This window comes from Spermophilus citellus, assembly GCF_964194105.1.
Source record: "Spermophilus citellus genome assembly, chromosome: 7".
Lineage (NCBI taxonomy): Eukaryota > Metazoa > Chordata > Mammalia > Rodentia > Sciuridae > Spermophilus > Spermophilus citellus.
This window is the reverse complement of record NC_138188.1, coordinates 153,414,498-153,437,928: the sequence shown is the minus strand read 5'-3', so window position 1 is coordinate 153,437,928 and position 23,431 is coordinate 153,414,498. Positions and strand designations below refer to the sequence as shown.

Genomic DNA, 23,431 nt, shown 5'->3' with positions numbered 1-23,431 from the left:
CACTTCCATTGATTTACACATTGCCATTCTAGTGTCTGTTGTATTCTGCTGCCTTTCCTATCCTCTACTATCCCCCCTCCCCTCCCCTCCCCTCCCCTGGAAATGAAAGGTGATCCTCAGGGTTATACAAAATTACATACAAGAGGAAGTGAGGGGTAAGGGAAGAATAATACAAGTGGGTTTAACCATTTTCAAAGCCAGTTTCCTCTACCGCCTGCCTTTACGGCTGGGAGTCTTATCTTCATTATCCACAGCGGGTAGATACCATGGTTTTGAAATCACTATTGGGTATGTTTTCTCATTCACCTACTGATGTTTCTGTAGCCAGCCTTCCTTCCTTCCCTTTTTTTTTTTTTTTTTTTTTTCTGGTACCTGGGATTGAACCCGGACTCTTTAACCACTGAGCCACATTGCCAGCCCTTTAAATTTTTATTTAGAGATGGGGTCTCTTTAAGTTGCTTAGGGCCTCGCTAAGTTGCTGAGGCTGGCTTTGAACTCATGGTCCTCTTGCCTCAGCCTCCCAATCTCCTGAGATTATAGGCATGTGCCATTGTACCCAGCTACTTTCTGTTTTTCTGAGAACAGTTTTAGGTTCAAAGCAAAATTGAGGAGAATGCTCTATAGTATCCCAGATCAACCCTTTCCCAACCCCAAGCTGCACATTTTCAACATTTTTAACATGGTTGGTACTTTTCTTTTTTGCAGTTGATGAACCTACATTGATACGTAATTATCACCCAGCATCCATAATTTACAACGGAGTTCATTCTTTTTTATTTTTATTTTTGGTACTGGGGATTGAACTCAGGGGCACTTAATCACTGAGCCACATCTCCAGCCGTTTTTTATATTTTATTAGAGACAGGGTCTCACTGAGTTGCTTAGGACTTCGATAAGTTGCTGAGGCTGCCTTTGAACTTGCAATCCTCCTGCCTCAACCTCCTAAACCACTGGGATTACAGGCATGTGCCACCATGCCTGGTGAAGTTCACACTTTAAATTTTTTTTTTTTTAGTTGTAGATGGATACAATACCTTTATTTATTTAATTTATTTATTTTTATGTGGTGCTGAGGATTGAACCCAGGGCCTCACACATGCTAGGCAAATGGTCTACCACTGAGCTACAACCCCAGCCCCATGGGGTTCACTCTTGTATTGTTTATTTCTGTGGGTTTGACAGGTGTAAAATGGCATGTACCCATCTTTGCAGTATCATAGAGCATAATTTCTCTGCCCTAAACGTCCTCTGTGTTCCACCTATTCATCCCTCCTTCCCCACTAGCCACTGGCAGCCACTGATCTTTCAACCGTGTCCATAGTTTTGCCTTTTCTAGAATGTGATGTGATGGAAGTCCCACAGTCCAGAGTCTACAGTTTGCATACTTTACATTACTTTTTATTGGCTTCTTCATAAACTTTCTCTCATCTCTTTTCACTTTAGCTGTGAAGCCCAGAGGTTTACCTTGTTGTACTCTACCATGACTTGCCTAGGGAACCCAAGTTCCCCAGTGAGAAATGTGGCTGGCCACTTTGCACCTGAGTTGTGTGGGGTAACTTGTAAAATGGGCCACACTTTGCTCAAGAGGCTTTTGACATCCTATGGAAATAGGAATGGAGCTGTACCTGTGTGCACAGATAATTTTAAACATTCACTCAGCTTGGGATCTGACATTCAACAGTAACTCAGTTCAGGGGACCCACTAGAGAACTGGCTATGGGATAGATATTTCAGGAAGAGATTGATAGGCTGCAGCCCTGACTCACAGTGTGTTGGAGGTGACAGGAAAGTCAGTACACGGTGACAGAGTAGGGTGACGGCAACAGTAGAAATTATACAGGAGGGGGCAGAGTTTCAGAGCTTGGAGTGTGGATTCAGGATTCACTGTGAATTTTAAACCAGCCCTGTCACTGGTGCCTATGGGCAAGTTGTTGTTGCTTATAGAACTTCAGTTCTTTCTTGTGTCTCAGTCTGTTTTCTGTTGTTATAACACAATACCATAGACTGAGTAATTTATAAAGACCAGAAGTTTATTCTGCAGTCTTTGATGACCGAGAGCATGGTGCTATGTGTGCTTCTGCTGAGGGCCTTCTTCCTGCTTCACAACATGGTAAAGAGGCCAGAGAAAGCTGTGGCTGCTGAACTTACGTTTCATATAACCCACTGTTGCAAGAATGAACCCATTTCCTGAGAACTTACTCACTCCTGCTGGAAGGGCATTAATCCACCCTCGTGACCTGAACACCTCCCGTTAGGCCCACCTCCAGTACTGCCTAGTGGGTATTAAGGTTCCTGCATGTGAACTCTGGGGGACACAGTCTAACCCTAGCTCCCTGTAAGAGGGGATGATGGTAGCCACCCCACGGAGCTGTTGTGATGAGTAAATGGACATGTGGAGTGACTTGGAGGAGTCTGTGTTGGCTAATGTGAGCTGGAATCGTCCTCTACACCCTTACGAGGCAGATGGAATGAACGCAGCGAGAGGAGAGGGGTGTACTCTGCGGTGGGGAGAAAGGAGCAAGGACTTCTCCAGAGAAGGTGGACTCTGAGCTCGCCTTTTCTTTCTCTTTCATACATAATATTTTAGAATAATCATGCACATTTATTGTAGAAATACTAATAAATTATAACCAAACATAAAGATGTCATCAAAGCCACCCCGTAACTTGTGTCCAGTGGGACCCACCATTATTGTTTAGCTTATTTCCTTCTGGGCTTCTCTTTGCCTCCTCTGCTGAGTTGGTATTTGGGGGTCTCAGGCTGTTTTCCTACACTTAATTGCACCCATTTGGCTTTCTTTGTGTTGTCAGGAGCAATTATTACTTACTTTAAAAATTTATGTCCTGGAAAATATTGTAAAAATGCAGAAGAGCATGGAGAGTAGTGTACTTTCATGGATAGTGGACAGACTGGCCCCAGAGGCTGGACAGACCTCAGCTGGTTGCAGAGGTGCAGGCTGCAGACACTCTCTGTCCCTGCCTTTAACAATTCCTGCTGCAAGCATTTCACCCAGGACTTCCTGGATCCCTGTGGCAACCCTCACGTCTTGTTCTCCCCCTTTCAATTCTACATCTGATGGGACTCAGAAAGGTAGTGTGAAGTTGCCCACAATTGCTAGCTGGTCAGTGTACAGCTAGGAATTTGCTGAGTTCCTGATACTACGTAACCTAAATGCCATTTCCTGATTTGTACTGGTTTCTGAAATTTCCTAACTCAACCAACTTGACAAAGACCTTTTTTTCCCTAATATGATGGTTATCTTTTCTCAACTAATTTTATTACCAAGTATAAAATAAATTAAACTTAGCTGATAACATTTTTTTTTGATGTGGTAACATATACTTGACATGAGCACATCATTCTTACCCTTTTTAAGTGAACAAATTGTGCAACTACTACCACAAACTATTTCTAGCACTTTTTCATCATTTTAAGCAGAAACTGCACTCATTAAGCAATAGCTATTGTGTTAGTCAATTATTTGTCACTGTGACCAAAATGCCTGACAAGAAAAACTCAGAGGAAGAAACATTTATTTTGGTTCACAGTTTCAGAGGATTCAGTCCATGATTGGCCAACTCCATTGCTCTGGGTCTGAAGTGAGGCAAAACATCATGGTGGAAGGGGATGGTGGAGGAAAGCTGTCAGCTCACGGCAGCCGGAAAGGAGAGAGAGGAAGAAAGAGAGGAGCAGGGAGGAGCTAGGAGAAGATATACCCTTCCAGGACCCCAGTGACTTACTTCTTCCAATTACGTCCCACCTCCAGGTAGTTCATCCAGCATCAATGGATTAATCCATTTGGTGGATTAATCCCTTGATGAGGTCAGAGCCTCATGATCCAATGATTGTCTTAAAGTGCCACCTTTGAACCTTGCTGCATTGGGTTCATACTTTCAACACATGAGCTTTTAGGGGAAATTTCATATCCAGACTATAATAACTGCTCATTTCTCATCCCCACCCCGACCTCCCGCCCAGACATTGGTAACCTCCATTCTACACTCTGTGAATTTGCTTGTTCTAGATAGCTTGTGTAAGTAGAATCACACAGTATTTGTCTTTCATGTCTGGCTTGTTTCACTTTGCATAATGCTATATGGTTCATTCATGTTGTAGCATGGGTCAGAAATTCATTCTTTTTGGCTGAATGATGTTTCATTCATCATACATACTTTTTCTTTTCTTTTCTTTTTTAAAAATCTGTTCATGGATCAATGGACATTTCATTTGTTTTCACCTTTTGGCTGCTGTCTAATGCTGCCATGAACACTGGTGTAAAACTTAGCAACAACAAAAAACAGCACCATTAAAAAGTGGGCAAAGGACTTGAGTTGACATCTCTACAAAGAAAATATGCAGAAGGCAAGTAAACACATGGAAAGATGCACAGCCTCACTGATCATTAGGGAGGTACAGATCCACACCAGTCAGATACCTTTTGAACCACTGGAATGGTGATGATAATTTTTTTTAACAAGTGGAAAATAACAAGTGCTGATGAGAAGGTGGAGAAACTAGAACCCTTGCACATTGCTGGGAGAATATAAAAGAGTGCAACTGCAGTGCAAAGTAGTTTGGTGATTCCTGAAAGTTTCAGATAGAATTGCAACATGACCCAGCAACTCCACTTTTAATCCAAGAGGACTGAAAACAGGGACTCAAATATATACTTGTTCACCACTTGAGCAGGGTTTGGACATGTATTATTATTGCTTATCAATTAATTCTTCCCAAGGATGATTTATTTACATGGCCACCTGGACTTTTAGCATGGGGTGCCTCAGAAACCAGAGCTCCAGAAACAACAGAAGGCTTAGCCACTTTCATGCTGTATGAAAGGAGCTGAGGCCTACCTGTACTGCCCCAGAGACAGTAGAAGTTTGGTTCAACCTGAGGCCATCTTGGAATGTGGAGTCGCAATAAAATCTTTTGAATGAGAAACCAGGCTGGGTCAACTTTTATATTTCTGGTAACATTGTCAAGATAAAGACAAAAATCATGTCAATGAGATTTGTATACAGAGCTCTCTTATTTTTTATTCTCTTAGCCTCAGAGCCCAAAAGATTTACTTCTATGATAAGATTGGCGGGTTTTGCCAATCAGATCTTCAAATAGAAATTGCAAGTAGGAACCAGAACATTGGCTTTGGATTCTTGGAAAGTTATTTTATCAGCAGGGTAGAGTCTCTTAGCTGCCTACTACAGTGTTGGGAATTCATTTTGAAGTTTATTCGCTTAGGATGTAGGTGTATCTAAATGCTCACAACTGAATATATGTTATTTGGGAAATTCACTTGGGACCATAGAATGAAATCTTCTTTGGGAGCTGTAACCAAATTCCTATTTAAATTCACCCTGAAACCCTGTCCTTAGCCTGTGATTGGACATTAATCCACAGAAAAATCTCGTTTCTGAAATCCTTTCTCGATCTAGGTCGTTGGTTCTATGCTTTGGTTTCCAGGAACTTCGTGCTGGGTAGGGTTGCCTGCAAATATGAATATGTAGTAGAGTTGTCTGATCAAGTAGGCACATGTAGTGTGCCCTAAAATTGGAAAGTAACAGATGAGTTAAGCGCAGTATTTTAAGTGTTGTCAACCCACTTGAAATTGAGACTGTGGGGACAACCGAGCCTGTTGAGATTTGAGAAGCTCTTTCCTGCCCAAGTTCTGGATTAGTCGAGCGACACACAGTGAAGGCAGCAGATGGAAAGCAGAGGATCAGCTTTACTACTGGTAGCTGGGGTTGGAGCCTGAGATGTGGAGGATACCACAGGAGGACATCAGAACAACATCCCTTGACTGCAGAGTTAGAGGGGCTTACTCCTATGCAGACCTAGCCCTGGACAGTGGTAGGCGTCCTCCCAGGCGCAGGATGGTTGGGAGCTCCTGCGATGTGACCTAGAGCAGGTTCCTTGTGGGCTGGGAAGATCCCTCAAAGAGCAGGAAGAGAAGGGCCTGAGCCAGGCAGGTGTCGGTCATTCTCCCAGACCCTCCGCTTTGTCCAGGTGAGCAACTCTCCTCCCCCAGAGTCATCCTGAGGGGCCAGAGATGTGGAAGGGCCCCCATGTGGAAGGGAACCTGAGGCCTGGGGAAGAGGCCCATGTGGTAGCAGGCTCCATGGCAGCTTAGTACAGAAACATAATCTGTTTGAACACCTTTGATCTGATGAAGATCAAGCCACTCAGGTCCTGATTAGTTTCAGTGAGAGAACTAATTGGGGCCTGAGAATGCCACGTTTGTGTTGTACTTTCAAATGGAAATGCCATTCTTGGCTTGGCTCTCCCAGAATGCTCCTCCTTAGGACGGGTGCTCACACCTTTTCATCTGAGGGCAGCTGCATTTCTCAATTACCTAAATCAGTGTGAACTTTTGTCTTGAAGCATTTTGGCTTTTGATCGGAAACAAGCAAGGATAAAGCAAAGTGAGTTTTGTTTGAAGACAGTTATCTTTCTGAGCATTTCATCAGGTTCTCTGTGGAAGGCAGGGAATAGGTGGGTGACAGTCTTCCGTTCTGTAGAACACCACAAGAACACTGCGGACCCTCTTGTTCCATCCCCTGTGCTTTTTTTAGTACAGTTCCAAATCGGCTCTCACTTTGTAGAAGAAGTGTATGAATGCTATTTATGTTCTGCTGGGTGTTACCACTTGCAATTTTTGTAGCACAATTTTATGGCTATATTGATTGGGATGAACTCTTCCGGTGGCAGGGAAATTTTATTTGTATGAAAAAGCTTCATGTAGTTTTGTTACAAGGTATGCCAACCATATGGAAAGAAATGAATTAATTTTGTGGTCCCACTTATTAGAAGAGCTGGTCATCATTCCCTATACAAACGCAGTTATGTTCATGCATATGATTTTCATTCTGTTTCCAGAAGGCTCAGATAAGTCCTGCAGGATCCTTGGTAAGAATTGTGTACTGGGTCAAGTTAGCAAGTTGATTCGAACACCGCCCCCCTTAAAAAATGTATGCACTCATAAAAGTATAGATAGCTCCCTGTAGGAAACTGTGATTACCATCTGAGTAGTGCTTTTCACATGAGCGTTGGGATGCTTTGGGAGTTTATCAAATAACAGTGTTTTATAGATGTAATGGAAAAGAATAGAAAACAAACAAGGTTGTATGTCCATATACTGGGTTGACTTGAAAAATATGGGTCTTAAGTTTGGGAAAAACGGAGGTGCTCTGCTTGTTTTACTATATGTTTAGGGCAGTGGGAGCAACGTAAAGAAATGTCTGCTTTTTTTTCCCATGATGTACTTTGATGATGTTGGTCCTTTTTCTTTGTTAATAGGGCCAAGGAGTTTGGTGGTCCCTCTGGTGTCTTTGTCTTACAGCCCACCCACAGCATCCTGTGTTCATGTTGTTCTCAGGATACCTCCAATGTCAGTAAACTTAATGCTGCTGTTGAATCTTCTGATTTTCCTTAATATTCCAACTCCTTTTACCCCTTCCACCTGAGTAGTGGTGTGAGTCCTGCCCTGACACCGCGGGACTCCTGCTTTAGAGGGGAGAAACACTCTTCCTTAGGCTTGGTTTCCTCATCTGTAAGATGGTTCTGATAAGAATGATAACATTATCCTCCCAGGATTGTTAGGAAGGCTAAATGAGCTTGTTATGTAAAATGCATACATAAGTCATCAGTAAACATTAGTCATTATTTCCAGCAGTAATTACACTGTCTGTTTGCCATGTTGGAATCACGTTTTAGAGTGCTTTAAAGTTTCTCAGAATCTGTGACATTGTCCATTCTGGTTGTGTTAGCCAAGAGGATTAGAACTCGTGTGCATATAGTAGTGTCCTCATTTCAAAAGCATCTGCTTCATTTCTGTTTAAATCCTGAGTTTTTGTATCAATTATTTTGCCCCACACATCATAAACCACATGAAAAGAACAGTCTGTCTTTCCCTTCTAGAATGTGAACCAACATTCTGTTCACCTACAAATGTTGCAAATGGTGATTATTTGGAACCCAGATGGGAGTCTCCCTGTAGACTCACAATACCATTCAAACTCCACTGCAAGTTTCTGTCATTAAAGTAAATGTAGTAGAAAAAAAAATAGATGAAGACAGCTAAATGATTTTCCTGGTATTCCTCTCCTCTTAGAAGTACTTTTTGTAGGTATTGCATTGATCTTCAAGGAAAGAAACTTACTGAATTTCCAGGGTTGTTCAATTATGCTCAGAGCAAATGTCTTCCTCCAACAAATGTATTCACGTTCTTAGAAGAATTTACGTTTGAGCTTGCTGTATCCTATTAAGTAATATATGAGACCGACTGAGCATATAAACACTCTTTTTGCAGTAGGCATGTGAGTGGCTGCTGTCATTTAGGCTTGTGTGTGTGATGTGTGGAGGAGATGATTGCTGAGCTATGTCCCCTAGGGCTGCCTGAACTTTGTGAAATTGTGCCTCCCGACATTTCCATATCATTCTTTTTTTATGCAATATTCTCATATTCTCTTTTTCTTTTCTTCCCTTTACTCTTTCTAGCTATAAAAACCTTCCCTTAGGATGGAATGCAATTGCTACTATTGGGCAAAATCCCAAAGGAAAGGACAAACTTAATTAAGGTCAAGTGGACCTGTCTTGGAATTTCTATTGAGCAACTTGGCAATGAAATTGACCTGAAGTTCAGGTTGCACATTTGTAAAATTGCCCTGTTATTATCCTTGGATTCAATGAACACCTGCATATTATCTATGGATTCAGTGAATACCTGCTACTGCTAGGGCTCAAGTTTACCTCTCTTTAGAATACCTGTCTTCTAAGAAGAAAAACAATTTTTTAAAAATTAAAAAAATATAAAAAATTAAAAAATATTTCCTTTAGGGAAATTATTTTGTGAACAGGGAGGGTCTTTTTTTTTTTATTTTATTGTTGGTTGTTCAAAACATTACATAGTTCTTAATATACCATATTTCACAGATTGATTCAAGTGGGTTATGAACTCCCATTTTTACCCCGTATACAGATTGCTGTGTCACATCAGTTACATTTCCATTGATTTACAAATTGCCTTTCTAGTGACTGATGTATTCTGCTGTCTATCCCATTCTCCACTGTCCCCTCACCCCTCCCCTCCCCTCCCCTCCCCTTCTCTCTCTCCATCTCCTCTACTATAAATCGTTTCTTCCACTTATATAATTTTTCTCCTACTCCTCCTTTCCTCTTATATGTAATTGTGTATAACCCTGAGGCTCACCTTCCAATTCCATGCAATTTCCCTTAACTCTCACTTTCCCTCCCGCCTATCATCCCTGTTTAATGTTATTCTTCTTCTCCAGCTCTTCATCTCTACCCTGTCCTTGGTTACTCCCCTTATATCAAAGAAGACATTTGACATTTGTTTTTTAAGGATTGGCTAGCTTCACTTAGCATAATCTGCTCTAATGCCATCCATTTCCCTCCAAATTCTATGATTTTGTCATTTCTTATTGCAGAGTAATACTCCATTGTGTATAAATGCCACATTTTTTAATCCATTCATCTATTGAAGGGCTTCTAGGTTGGTTCCACAATCTTGCTATCGTGAATTGTGCTGCTATGAACATCGATATAGCAGTGTCCCTGTAGCATGCTCTTGTTAGGTCTTTAGGGAATAGACCGAGAAGGGGAATAGCTGGGTCAAATGGTGGTTCCATTCCCAGCTTTCCAAGAAATCTCCATACTGCTTTCCAAATTGGCTGCACCATTTTGCAGTCCCACCAACAATGAACAAGTGTACCCATTTCCCCGCATCCTCGCCAGCACTTGTTGTTGTTGGACTTCTTAATGGCTGCCAATCTTACTGGAGTGAGATGGTATCTTAGGGTGGTTTTGATTTGCATTTCTCTGACTGCTAGCGATGTTGAGCATTTTTTCATGTACTTGTTGATTGATTGTATGTCCTCCTCTGAGAAGTGTCTGTTCAGGTCCTTGGCCCATTTGTTGATTGGGTTATTTGTTATCTTATTATCTAATTTTTTGAGTTCTTTGTATACTCTGGATATTAGGGCTCTATCTGAAGAGTGTGGGGTAAAGATTTGTTCCCAGGATGTAGGCTCCCTGTTTATCTCTCTTATTGTTTCTTTTGTTGAGAGAAAACTTTTTAGTTTGAGTAAGTCCCATTTGTTGATTCTGGTTGTTAACTCTTGCGCTATGGGTGTCCTATTGAGGAATTTGGGGCCTGACCCCACAGTATGTAGATCATAGCCGACTTTTTCTTCTATCAGACGCCGTGTCTCTGATTTAATATCGAGCTCCTTGATCCATTTTGAGTTAACTTTTGTTGAAAACTACAGAACCCTAAAAAGAGACATAGAAGAAGACCTCAGAAGATAGAAAAATATACCCTGCTCATGGATAGGCAGAACTAACATCATCAAAATGGCGATATTACCAAAAGTTCTCTATAAGTTCAATGCTATCCCAATCAAAATCCCAACAGCATTTCTTGTAGAAATAGATAAAACAATCAGGAAATTCATATGGAATAATAAAAGACCCAGAATAGCAAAAACAATGCTAAGCAGGAAGTGTGAATCAGGCGGTATAGCGATACCAGACTTCAAACTATACTACAGAGCAATAGTAACAAAAACAGCATGGTACTGGTACCAAAACAGGCGAGTGGACCAATGGTACGGAATAGAAGACACAGTAACCAATCGGCAAAACTACAACTATCTTATATTTGATAAAGGTGCTAAAAGCATGCAATGGAGGAAGGATACCATCTTCAACAAATGGTGCTGGGAAAACTGGAAATCCATTTGCATCAAAATGAAACTGAATCCCTTTCTCTCGCCATGCACAAAAGGGAGGGTCTTTTTTAGGACCCCTGAAATCTCATTATTTCTGTCTTTGTATGATTTGTAAGTGCTCAGAGACTACATGCTGGGTAATACATACTAATGATAATAACTAGCCTTTATTATTATTTTCATTCCGACACCAGTATTAGGTGCGTAACTTGCATAGCTCACCTGGGAGGTGTGTGGGTATTATTAAAAACCTTGTTTACAAATGAGAAACTAAAGTTTAGTGAGGTTAAGTAACATGCCTAATCATCTTTTGGCCCCAGAGTTCAATTCTCAAGCACTGCTCTGTCTTTCCTTCTCCCTATGGATAGGTCAGTACTGGTGATAAGTGAGCTGGTGAATCAGGTGTGCAGGGACTGTCCTTCAGACATAGGGACCCCTCCCTAACTCATGGTCTGCTCCTCATGCACCCTGATAAATTCCCACATGGCAGACAATAGACTTGTTTGGGATTTTTGCTTAGACCCAGGTGTGAGATGGTCTTCAGGATGTCATTTGGTCAAGGCTGATGGTGAGCCACCTCCTGTTGCTGTTTAGACCACAATCCCCGGAATCCTTGGTGTGGGCTTATTCAGGATGATTTGACTTAAATCTTTAAGCTTTAGTCTTTCCCTGGATGATGCCTCAAAGTGAAAACAATTTCTTGGTAATATGAATTCTTCCCAAAGTAGAATCCATATCCTTTTTAGGAAACTGGCAGCCTGTTTGAGGGTCTTCTCCCGCCCTTCCCCTGAGTTAGCGGTTTTGGGCAAAATTCCTCTTGCTGTATTGAGAAAGAAAATATTTCCTGCCAGTGGAGACATCAGGCAAGGGAGTGCAGGGCTTTCCCCCTTTGTTCTGGACAGGGCTTATTGGCAGTTCATTATTTACTCATCGTGAGAGAGTGCTGCCAGAGCAATGCAGGTGTCGCTGACTTGTTAAGACAAGTTGGCTCTGTTTGTTCTTTAAAAAAGTTGGAATGCAGCCCTTTGTCAGAGGCTTGCATTGCACTGGTCATGAGCTCAATGTAAATATAGAACAATGCAAATTACACTTTGCTGCAGAAATAAGCATGTGGATGTGCTGCCCTGAACGGTTTTCCTCAATGACTAACATACCATCCTCCTCCCATCCAGCATTGGGTAACCTTTCCTTTAGGGTTGGTGGCTGTAAAAGTACTTTTCTAACTTGTCTGCTTTGACATTTTGATGTCATTAAATGGGTAGCAGAGGATGCATCTGTGGCAGGATTCAGTGGGATCAGAACTTCTGACTCTGAAAGGCAGCTGGAAATCTGAACTTTTGGGCATCCTGTGTGTCCAGGGTATATCTGTGAAATTCACTTGACTTCATGAGGGTAAATTTTCATGACTTCTCACAAAATCTCATCGACCCAAGGCACCTTTTATTGTGGGTGGACTGATTCCTTGTAACATGTACCCTCAGTCTTCCTGCTTCCTGTAGTCAGAGTGTTACTTATTGCATGTGTCACAGGCCCAAGCTGGCTGGCAGTGGGAGGGGTAACAGTGCCTCTCTCTGTCTTCCCATTCAAGGACCAAGCTTCCTCCGTCTAGTGGGCTAAGCTCTCAGAGTCCACCCTGGCTCTTCTGAGTTTGCTGTGCAGGAAACATCAGAGGGAGTACGTGGAGACTTTTGGTGGTGCAAGGGCTGGTCTGTCCTGTTCTGTTGGCAGAGTTCTGGCACTTGGCTCCCATGTAACTGATTGGCTGGGAAGTAGACATTCCCCCACTTCCCAAGTAGAAGAGGGATTGATTTAGTGTCTCTGCCTCTGTTGAGTATTTTTTTTTAAAAATTATTTATTTAGTTAGTTGTTCTAATCAGTTATACATGACAGCAGAAGGCTCTTTGATTCATTGTACACAAATAGAGCACCATTTTGGGTTCCTGAAGGTGAAGTGTTTCAATTAGGAGCAGTTGACTTCATGTGGAGCTCTTTTTTTTTGATCTGAGTTTCTGGGCTCATCTTTGCCTTAGGTGGTTATGAGCTTCCCACAGATAGTAAAGAGGAGATTATGGTGTGAAAATTATTTTTCAAGTGCTACACGGTGGACTTTTCTTCTTCGTCTGATGATGTGTTTATAACCTGCTCAAAGCTCCAAGGTGAATGTGTGCTCACGTGTGATGAGGTCTGGTTGTAATCATATTTGGGGTTTTCTGACAGATCCTCCTAAAGGTCTGTGCTAATAACTTCAGAGGTAACCTCACATTTGTTTTTGTGGCTCACTTTGCCCTGAGTTGATAGCTTTCCAGGGCTGGAAGACCACACCTTCACTTTGGTCATTTGAGAAGCATTCTTGTGATTTTTGAGGAGGACCACGGACAGATGTTCCTGCCTCCAAGTGTGAAATTCTAGCTACGTGATTTTTGTGTTGAAAGCTTTTTTTTTTTTTTTTCCCTTGTAAATTCAAAAGCTTTTCATCTTTGAAATAATCTTTGGAAGAATTTAAAACTTCTCATATGGTCCCTGTCATCTTCAGCGGAATATGCGGTGCATAAATGAATCTTTAGTCAGGTTTTCCCTCTCCCACGGGTTCAATCCTGATATTGGGCTGAGATTTGGTAATCGGGAGGTCGCTGAGGCCAGAGGCTGGAGTGGCAGGGCTCTTTCTGAGAGTGGCTTCCTTTCTTCCTGCACTGCTGCTGTGGGTTCCATCCCTCGTCTTCCTCCCTGCAGCAGTTGTCCCTCTAACTCTCTGCCTTAAGTTGCTGTAGGCTGTCGAAGCAGATAACCAAGGGTGTCAATCAGTAGGCTCTCAAGGTGGGCTATGGAAGTGGCTCCTGCCATTGGCTGGATTGAGTTCCAGGGCCTCATCTGGGCATCTGTGGGCCTTTGGCAGTGGCCAGCCTGGCCCTGATGATTGCACATTACTCCCCTCACATTATGCTGTCATCATAGTAAATAGCCACAAACAGTTACTGAGTGTGGCAGGTTCTCCCATGGAATACACTAGAGCTCTGATCATTCCCAGAGACCCAACCATTCAGAAAGGAATTATTAAATGTTTAAATAGTTAATTAACTAAATAAATAATTTAAATTTAATTAAATTATTAAATATTGAACAATAACCAGTAAGTAATTGTATATGACTTGTATATAATCATGCCATAGATGAATAATTCAATAATGAAAGATATCGTCATAGAGAACAAATAAAGCATGTAACCTTTCCAAGGCTGAGGTGGGAAGGTTGAGCCTTATGCAAATGAGGGAACAGGCAGAGGTTAGATGACTTGCCCAGGATCACACGGCTAGGGGTGCCTATTCTGAGTTCCTCTCATTCCTTGGCTTGAGCTGCTTGAGCACAGACCAGGGCCTGGCAAAGAGGAGGGCTTGTCAGATGCTGCTGGTGGGATTGATCGGAATCGGATGGTCACAGCCAGCTGCCCAAATCCCAGATAATAAAACCGAGTCCCAGTGTGGTGCCGCTCAGAGCTCTGGGGGTTAGCTCTGGTCCATGTCCTCAGGGTGCATGACAGTGTGGACTAAGGCAGGAAGGACATCAGGGATTTGGGGTTTGTTCCTTGGTTCCTGGCAGTCTTGTTGATGGCTTAACAAGGATGCTTGGGGCAGGTGGAGTTCCTGAGCCTTCCATGTGCAGTGGTCAGAAGAGTGGCTGGACCTGAGAAGGCAAAGCACAGTCTGAATTTACACCAGCCTGCTGACTGGCGAGCAGATGAAGGGCACATCGACAGGTGTGGTTAAAGGGCTTTTTTTTTTTTTTTCCCTAATGTGACATTAGCCAATTTTATCCATTCTTTCCTTAATTCTCATATTTAATCGATTGCCTAGTATTATCTGACCATTTCATTATACAGATTACCCATTCCTGTGTCTCAACCTGTCTATATAACTTTGCATAATTAGGTTTAGAATTTTGTTTTTATTTTGGAGTTGCCACCAGCTTTGAGAAGAGCTGGGACTACGGTGTAAATAATTTTGTTTTCTCCAGATGATTTGTGAGGAAGCAGCTCTTCCCTCAGACTCTGGCAGTTTTTCCTGCAAACAAGGACACCCATCTGTGCAGCCACCCTACAGGGACTGAAATCACTGGGTGAAGGGGCACATTCCTGCCAGCCGCCCCTCCTGCCTCACTCCACTTTTGTCATTCGTCCTGAAAGCAGTCAGCATGGTCTCCTTGAAAGCCTGTTTACCACTGAGGATCATGCGTTGCATTTGGCCGTCGTGGTCATTTTGTAGACGGCCCCTTGGTTTGGCGTCCCCTCGATATCTTCTTACGATTCCGTCCAGGTTCTTCCTCATTGGCAGACACACCATACCTGGTGTCACGTGTCTCTTCTCCTGTCTTCCCCAGGAACGTCCACTTTTGAAGTGTCCCACTCACCTGGGTCACTTGGTTCAGGTGGCCATCAGCCAGCCCCTGGGAAGTTGTTCTTTTTGTCACAAGTAAGCGTTGACTTAGATACAGCTTCCGTATTTCTCCACGGGCTTTTGATCTTACTTGTATCTGTGTGGACTTGTAGTTCTCTATAGCTGCAGTTCGAATGTGTCCCCCTGAAGTCATGTGGTCTTTGGCAGTGGGGTCTTGGGGAGGTGGAATGAGAGGAGGCCATAAGAATGGCATTCATGGACAGGAAGAGAGACCCCTGCTGGATGCTGGCCGTGTGGTAGCCTCAATCACATGATGATGCAGCGAGAAGACCTGGTCCAGCCCCCAGAACAAGGAGCCAGAGATGCCTGGTCAGTTACCTGGTCTCAGATGTTCTTTTGAAGGCACCTGTCTCATTCAGTGAGTTACAGTCTGCTTGTGGTATCACATCTCCCCTGATTGGGCCTGTGAAAGGCCTTCATGCAGGTTCTTCTGTCCCTCTGAGCCCCAACCTTTCTGGACCCTGATGACCCTGGGCCCTCCCTGCATGGACTGTGACACGCCCATGGCCGGTCACCTCTCAGGGTGGATACCCCTCCTCAGTCTAGTCACTAAGCTTTTTGAAAAGTGTGTTTTCTGTTATGTTGGGGCCAATAAACCAGAGACTTTATTTACTTACTATTTATTTATTTTGGGAAGGTTTGAGGGAGAATTGCTTTTGTTCCTAAATTGGAAGACAGGCCTGTTTAGGATTTGTCCTTGGCATGGAAGGACAGCGCTGCGCCTCCAGGTACATTCTTACACAAATTATTCAAAGACTCAGGAGGGGTTCAGTCATGTCAAGATCCAAGTTTGGAAATGTCACAATCACTTTTTCTCTCTGCAACGGGTGTTGATAAGATTTCCAAGAAGATAAAAGGGCCGCTTTTTAAGGAGGGGTGTAGGTGAGAGAAAACCTGAACCCCAGACCTCCACCAAGGAGCAGTTATCAGAGAAACCTGCAAAGACTGTCTTAGTGTTCTCACCTGAGGTTCTGGAAAGAAGGGAAAGAGCCGAGAACTGTTTTTCTTGGTAGTCTTCATGCTCGTTGCTCCCTTCTGCTTTCCCCTCCTTCCCTGTGGTCCCCATCCTGCGGCCCCTGCCTGCAGTCCTGTGACCCTGCCCTGCTGTCCAGGTGCAGACCTAGGACCCGGCTGCATGTTCTGAGTGCATGTTGACTCTGCTTTCTGTACTCAAAATAATCCACAAAAACTCTGGACCCCAAATTTAATCTAAAAAATTGTTTGTAGATAGGTGTTTTTATTTAAAAAAAAAAATCAGCATTTTAGTGAAGTGTTCATCCTAACAGACACTTCCAGTTTATATCCTTGTCGAGCAAATGCCATTTTTACCATTTATTTTGTAAACGTATCTCCGTTTCGTAGATGCCACACATCCTCGCACAATTACCATAGACCCACGTAGGAGAGTACTTATCTGAGACAGGAACTGGACACATCTAGAAATTCAGAGCATGTCAATGAGATCTCTTCTACTCTGTTGTCAGAAGGTACTAAGATTGAAAAAGTCCTTTTTGTCATTTTGAATTTTCAGTCTCCACACCCACATTTCTAAAGACTGTCCCCAGGTTCTCATTTCAGTATGTCATTCTTATCTTTGGCATATGGTACTCATTTGGCTGAATGGGATGGACCTGGACGTCCTGGTTTTGAGCCTGGCAGGATACATTTCCTCGGAAAAGCTTCTCCTGATGGCTTCCTAGAACCAGAGCATTTGAAAACCTACAACTGTGATTCAGTCGGTGTCTCCTGACTTTTTTTTTTTTCTTTTCTTTTTTCTTGTGTGCTAGAGATAGAACCCGCCAAGCAGGTGCTCTACCATAGGACTACATCCCCAGCCCGTTCCTGATTTCTTCTCTAAGAGCCCTGTATTGTGTATTTCTTCTTCTCTAAGCGCACTGTATTGTGTGGTATTGGATTATTTCCCCCCCTTTTCTCTGCTTTCCTTTCCTCCATGAGCTATTTATGCTCATGAACCCAGAGTTGTTGAACCCACTTTTGAACCCAGAGATGTTCTTTTGTAGTTAGCATTTCTTACACCTCTGGTAGTAAGTTACATGGGAAACCTTTGGTTTAGCCTGGAGTTCCTGAGGGGATTGCAAAAGGGACTTTTTCATTGCTATAGGAGTAAATAAAGCATGTGGAACTCGTGTCTTGGTTTTCACAGTCAAGGGGAGTTCATAATTCTCTGGTGCCCCCCACCTAAATGTCTTACATTTCATATTTTTTAGGAAGAAGGAACTTGGGTCAGAGTTACATCTGCACTCACCGTCTCATTTGCTTTCTGCTTTAGCTTATTTTTTCCCTTACAATTTTTTTTTTTTTTTTTTTTTTTTTTTTGGTTTTAACATTTTGGTGTTAACCATTGTGAAGAGAGTGCTGCTCTATAATCCAGAAGCTTTAACTCTGGAAATGATTTAAAATCTGTGGTCATGCAGGAGAGATTTCCAGGATAGTTGACATCCCAGTTAGGTGTTGGGTAAAATCACCCTTATTCTCCAAGCCTAATGTCCCACCTAGATAGCAGGGATAGGCAACTGCATATGTATTCAATATTTTGATTCATTTACGTAGGATAGATTTCCAATCAAAGCTGTCTTTTTATGCAGTCTCAGTGATGTCTGTATTTAATGACCTCATTTGTTTTCCATGTTCTGTGCTCCCGAAGAGGAGATTCTAGAGAAGAATGAGAAATTGAACCCAGAGTTGTTCTGTTGTCTAGTTGTAAATTCCACTGTATCACTCTGGTTCCTGTAGATGAACCCTGGAGAAATCAGCCGTGGGCTTCTGGGTGTGGGCTCATGATCTAGATCCTTTTGGGCTAACCTGTGAGGACAATGGTGTCCCTGTTGGGGAGTCCACCTGCCTCTCCCAAGCCTGAGCACTGGGTGCATAGTGTCTCCCACATAATACCAGTTGTTTATGATTGTTAACAAACAGACCGGATCAGGTAATCTCTCTCTAGATGAACACTGCTCCAGAATTTGTATCCCTGCTCCCCCTTGTCACATTGTTCATAACTGGGGGATTGTCTTCTCTGAGTTTTGATTTTGGTTCTGACTCTTCTGAGTTAACTTAGGTTAATCTATTTTACTACTTGCCATCTCCTACCATGAGATACCTGGAATTTTTAATTTTTATCCCTTAAAAGTGTGGTCTTTTAAATCTACTATCTATATTTAGAAAATCTGATTTGCTTTGTGGCTTTCTTACAAGTTCCTGGGCAATATTGCCACTGGCAATATTCTTTCCAAGATAGATATTTCCTTTTTTTTTTTTTTTTTGATCTCTATTCCTCTTTATTCAATAATGGTTTAACTTTGGGTAGCAGTGATCTTTTCACAAAGTCCTTGAAGATGTCAAAAGCTAGAGAATCAGTGTATTATTCTACAGGGCCAGGGCTTTAGGGGTTGTCACTTTTCATTGAAATTTACCATTGAGGAGGGTATGGAGTGCCCTGGAGATTGTGTTATGTGTCCCATTCATGGGAGAGCAACGTGCATCTTCAGGAACCAGATTCGCTGAATTCAGACACTAATTTCATGAGGCATTTTTTCATACTCATTTGGTTTTTGAAAACTTCTAATTATGGCTCCGGAGCCTGGAGATTGGAAGGATTCCATGTTTTTATTTTCTCCAGCTGTGGATCGAGCAGGGGACCGTGCAGTTTCCAATGGGTTGCTCCACCCACTCTTATCATTCCAGTTTTACAGAGGAGGAAGTTGAGGCTTGGTGATGTGGAGTAACTTTCCCGTGTCATTTGTGTATTCAGTGGTAGAAGCAAAATTCCCACGACTCCATCTGACTCTCACGTCCATTCCCTGAGCGCTGGTCCCTTCCTCCTTGCCTCTCGGTGGCTAGCCTAACACACCTGCATTGGAGGCAGCTCTGGGAACAGCCCTTATTTTGCCTAATGCTGCTGGGTGTCTTTCATGGTTGCTCAAGACCTGTTCATTATCTGTTTCAGATTTCATTTCGAGATTAATAATTAACCCTTAAGGGCTTTTCCCATTGTGTCAAGTTCAAACACAAAGTAGCTGACAAACTCCCATTATAAATTGAATATATGTAGCAAACAAACAGCACAGGTCCTGACAAGACGTAGCAGCTGACAGGTTTAGTGTCTGTTCCACTGACGCCCAGGCCCATGTCAGCAGTTGAACGCATTCTCAGAAATGTCACGCCAGGGGATGGTGGTGTCACGGTTGCAAGGCCAGTTTTTCTGCCTAAAACCCAGGGCTGTGCTCTCCTTTGTCCTAAAGTGGATTTGTAAGTGTGGTAAGAGATAGGGAAGTCTCTTCAAGAATTAAATATGCATGACACTTTACAAATTATTTTTGAACAGCTCTTTGCTTTGTTCTGGAGATTTTTGGATGCATTGTATTCAAAACAAGGCAGGAAACCCATAATTAGAAATTTTGGTTCACGGTTGTTGCTTTTTTTTTTGTTTGTTTTAATTAGTGGGAAGAAACTGCTAATGAGTTTCATGAAACTCCAAATCTAAGTATCATCGCTATATAAAATCACCTGTAAAACCTGTATTCTTGTTGGCCCCCACCTCACTCCTCTGATATATTTATTTAATGCAGAGTGATATATGTTTCTTTCTCTGAGTCATTGATACCAGGCCATGTGAACTAGCATTTGGGGTGGGGGTATTATGTACTACGATTACACATTTTTAAATTTTTTTTCCCCAAAGTGCACATCCCAGTCCCCCCTCCCCCCGCTCCTGCTCCGACTCCATCTCCGTATCTTAGTATCTTTCTTTTCACCCCCACCCCCACTCCTCAGATGGGTCTGATCTGATCCTTACCCTGAGTAAGCAGGATGGGAGCCAAGGATGACGTGTGTCAAGTTCGTCATCATTGTCTTCTTGTGGTCTCTCTGGTGCTTTTATGGCTGATGGAAAGATTTGGATGAGAGAACATAGAAAATTGGAGAGGGAAGATTACCAGTGCTGGCGATGACATTGATAACTTGGAGTTGCCAATTAGGCAAACACCTTGATTCCTGAGAGCAGATGGAACCAATCTGTTGTACATAAAGGAGCACCTTTTGTTGAGCTGGTTTCCCACAGTAGAGACCCACCAACTCTTCTACAGTTTGTCAGTAGATGTCTCACAAAGTCAGCCTTCATGATTATGGAAATTTGGGAAACCCTAGGTTAAAATAGAGTGAAATTTGCTTCTTGGCTGTTGGAACTGGATTCCCCAACTTTGACCTTATAAGGTGCACATCTTAGAGCGTCTGTAAGCACGTCTTGTGTTTCTATAGAATATGCACCATGGAAGGAGCACCGCGGGTTTTGAGGGAGGTTGGTCTGGGTATCAAGTGGTCTGGATATCAAGCCACTCCTTCATCCATTAGGCAATAGATGTCATGTGCATAGAAATGGCACTAGAGTAAGACCCAGGTGACTCTGATGATTAAATGATTCAGTGTACATAGGAATGCTTTTCAGTTGATGAAGCTCCCTGCAAATATTAGTTACCATTATACTCTCTAATTTTAAAAATCATGGTATAACATGCAGAAAATAGAATTTACCATGTCAACCTTGTTTGGTGTGCAGTGGCAATAAGTGCCTTCACATGGTTGTGCATCTGTCTCCACCGTCCATCTCCAGAACTCTCTCACCTTCCCAGGTGAAGCTCTGTCCCCTGGAGACAGCAGCTGCCCTCTCCTCCCCGACCCCTGTCACCACCCTTCTATGTTCTGTCTCAGTGAGTTTGTTCTTCTGTCTTATTTCGTTTAACGTCACGTTGTCAGGAGACGGGGTATGGTGGGTGTCCCTGAGAACGGCCCATCAGGGATCTGTTCCAGCCTCAAATAGGCTCCAAAAGGACCCAGATTTTCTATCACCAGTGGAGGAGTTTTCTTCCTTGTTAAACCAGGTATTTGAAATAGAAGAGGCATGAGTTTCAATACCTGTTTTTTTTTTTTTTTGTTTTTGTTTTTGTTTTTTTTTTGCTGGTTTATCTTGCAGATGATTTATACACAGGCAGGATTTTAAAAAAATTTTACATGTCATTATTTTTGCCTGTCTTAAAATGGCACCTCTTGATATAGGACACTATGGGGGGAAAAGTTCTTTAACTGTCGGGATGAAAATCATCCATTCCAAATTCAGATCACTTAAAATTTAAAATTACCTCTTTTTCTTATTTGCATAAGATTTAAACAAACCTTTTGAAGTATACGATGTTTTTGAAATGAGAATTCTCCTCCCTACCATGCTTTTATAGAGAAATGATTTCCAGCTGCCCATTATTAATCCCCAGGATTAAGAATGTTTCCTTTTCCAAGGATTTCTACAGTATTCTAATTATAAAGATGATATCAAAATGACCGTCATTCTTCTTTTTCCTGAGTAATCATAAAATGATGGTCAAATTAAACTATCATCTTATCCTGATGTGCATGGTTTTCTTAAAAGATAAACGTGGTTTTTACCATTGTCCTGTCAAGGGCACATCCATAATTTCCATGAATATTCGCTGCATTAACAGACTCTGGGCCTCTCCAGATTTCACCCCTCCCTCTTACATAGTGCAGTAAGTTAAGTTTATCCTGCCTTAGTTGATACCTTTACGATCCTTATCACATTTCTCCCTCCCAACCACCCAAATAAGCAACCTGTAAGGTTCTTTAAGGGGCCATAAGCCCTCCTCCTCTCAGCATCACCTGTGGAGTCTTGAGCCACACCATCCTCAGAGCTCAATGTGGATCAAGACCGAATTGTGTCCAGTTGAATTGAGAGTGAGGTTTGGGAGCAATAATTGGAGGAATGTTTTTAGACCAACAGTGATGTCAGGGTCTTATTTACCTTCATGGAAAACCGAGCCAGAGCTGGGTGGGATGGGGCAAAGGGCAGGCTGTTCCTTCGGGTGTGGGGACAGAGCCAGAGAAGCAGATCAAAGCAGGAGGCTCTGGAGCTGGCACCCTGGCGCCCACATTAGTTCAGGCCTCATGCAGCCCCCACACCCTGTGATTGTGCGAATGCAGCATCGAGAAGCAGAAGGCTCGTGTTGTCATGATTGCCCGGCTCTATGTGGTGAATACCCTTGATTAATCCCCTCCTTCTCATAGATGCCATTTTCAATGGAAAATCACTACTGGAAAAATAAAATTCTACATTGATTATGTACACAATACTCTCCCCCCCCCCTTTTGCATGCTAGTCTGGAGTATCCCTTGAAGGTCCATCTGTTAAAGGCTTGGTCCCCAGCCTGGTGCCATTGGAATATTCTGAGGTGGGGACTTGTTCGAGGTCTTCTGGTCATTGGGAGCAAGTGCCTGTGAGGAGGGTAGTAAGACCCCAGCCTTTTCCTCGTCTCTTTTTGGCTTCCTGACCATAAAGTGAGGGGTTTTGCTCTACCATGGGTTCCTTCCATGATGTACTACTTCACCACAGACTCAAGAGCAGTGGGGCCAACTAACTCTGGATCAAAACTTCCAAAACTGTGAGACCAAAGTAAACCTTTTTCCTTTGTAAACAGATTATCTCAAGTATGTGTTATAGTAACAGAAAGCTGACTATAACACAACACCATATCCAACAGCTCCCTTTTTTTGTGATGTAAAATATTTTAAAAGCACTTGCTAGGTGTTAAATTTTATTGAGGAGGAATCTGAAGCCATAGAGAGATCAAGTGATTTTCACCAACTTAACAAATTGTCCCATATCTCAAAAAGAAATACCCGTTGCCTACCCTCTCTGTATGTTCTTTGATTTGGCCCACAAGCACCCTACTCCATGGAGAACAGCATTTGAAGGATGCCTAAGCCTCAAACCTCTGCTTGTTTTCTCACCAGGTTGATATTTTCAGAAAGGGATTTATTAGGCTGTGGAGGGCTGTGAGTACATCCTGGGCCTTCTCAGGATGGTTTGGTTTAAATGTGGACTTGTCACTTCTAACTAGCTGGGAGGAAAGGCTTTCCCAGCGTGATGCATTAGTCAGAAGCAGGGTGTAGGAGGATGCTGAACAATTGTTCGGACCCTCCTCTCTGTTGCTGGGCTTTCAAATTGAACTTCAAACCCAGCTGCATTGGAATTGAGGACTTGCTGGGACACCCCCACCCCACCTGCTGTGTGCTTGGAGTCTCGGCTCGGTGGTGGGAGAGGGTGGTGATTTCAAGTCTGGGCAGAAACATCAGCTGCAGGGAAGCTTGTGTACCCAGGGCCTCCATAATTGACATGTGTGTCAAAGGAGGTTCAGAGGAGGGATAAAGGGAGGG

The 23,431-nt window shown here is 42.8% G+C and overlaps 1 protein-coding gene across 3 annotated transcripts in view; it reads left to right on the top strand.

The window, feature by feature from the left end:
* Window positions 1-23,431, top strand: part of TIAM1 (TIAM Rac1 associated GEF 1) — a 366,345-nt gene that overhangs the window by 196,638 nt on the left and 146,276 nt on the right. The window lies entirely within an intron of this gene.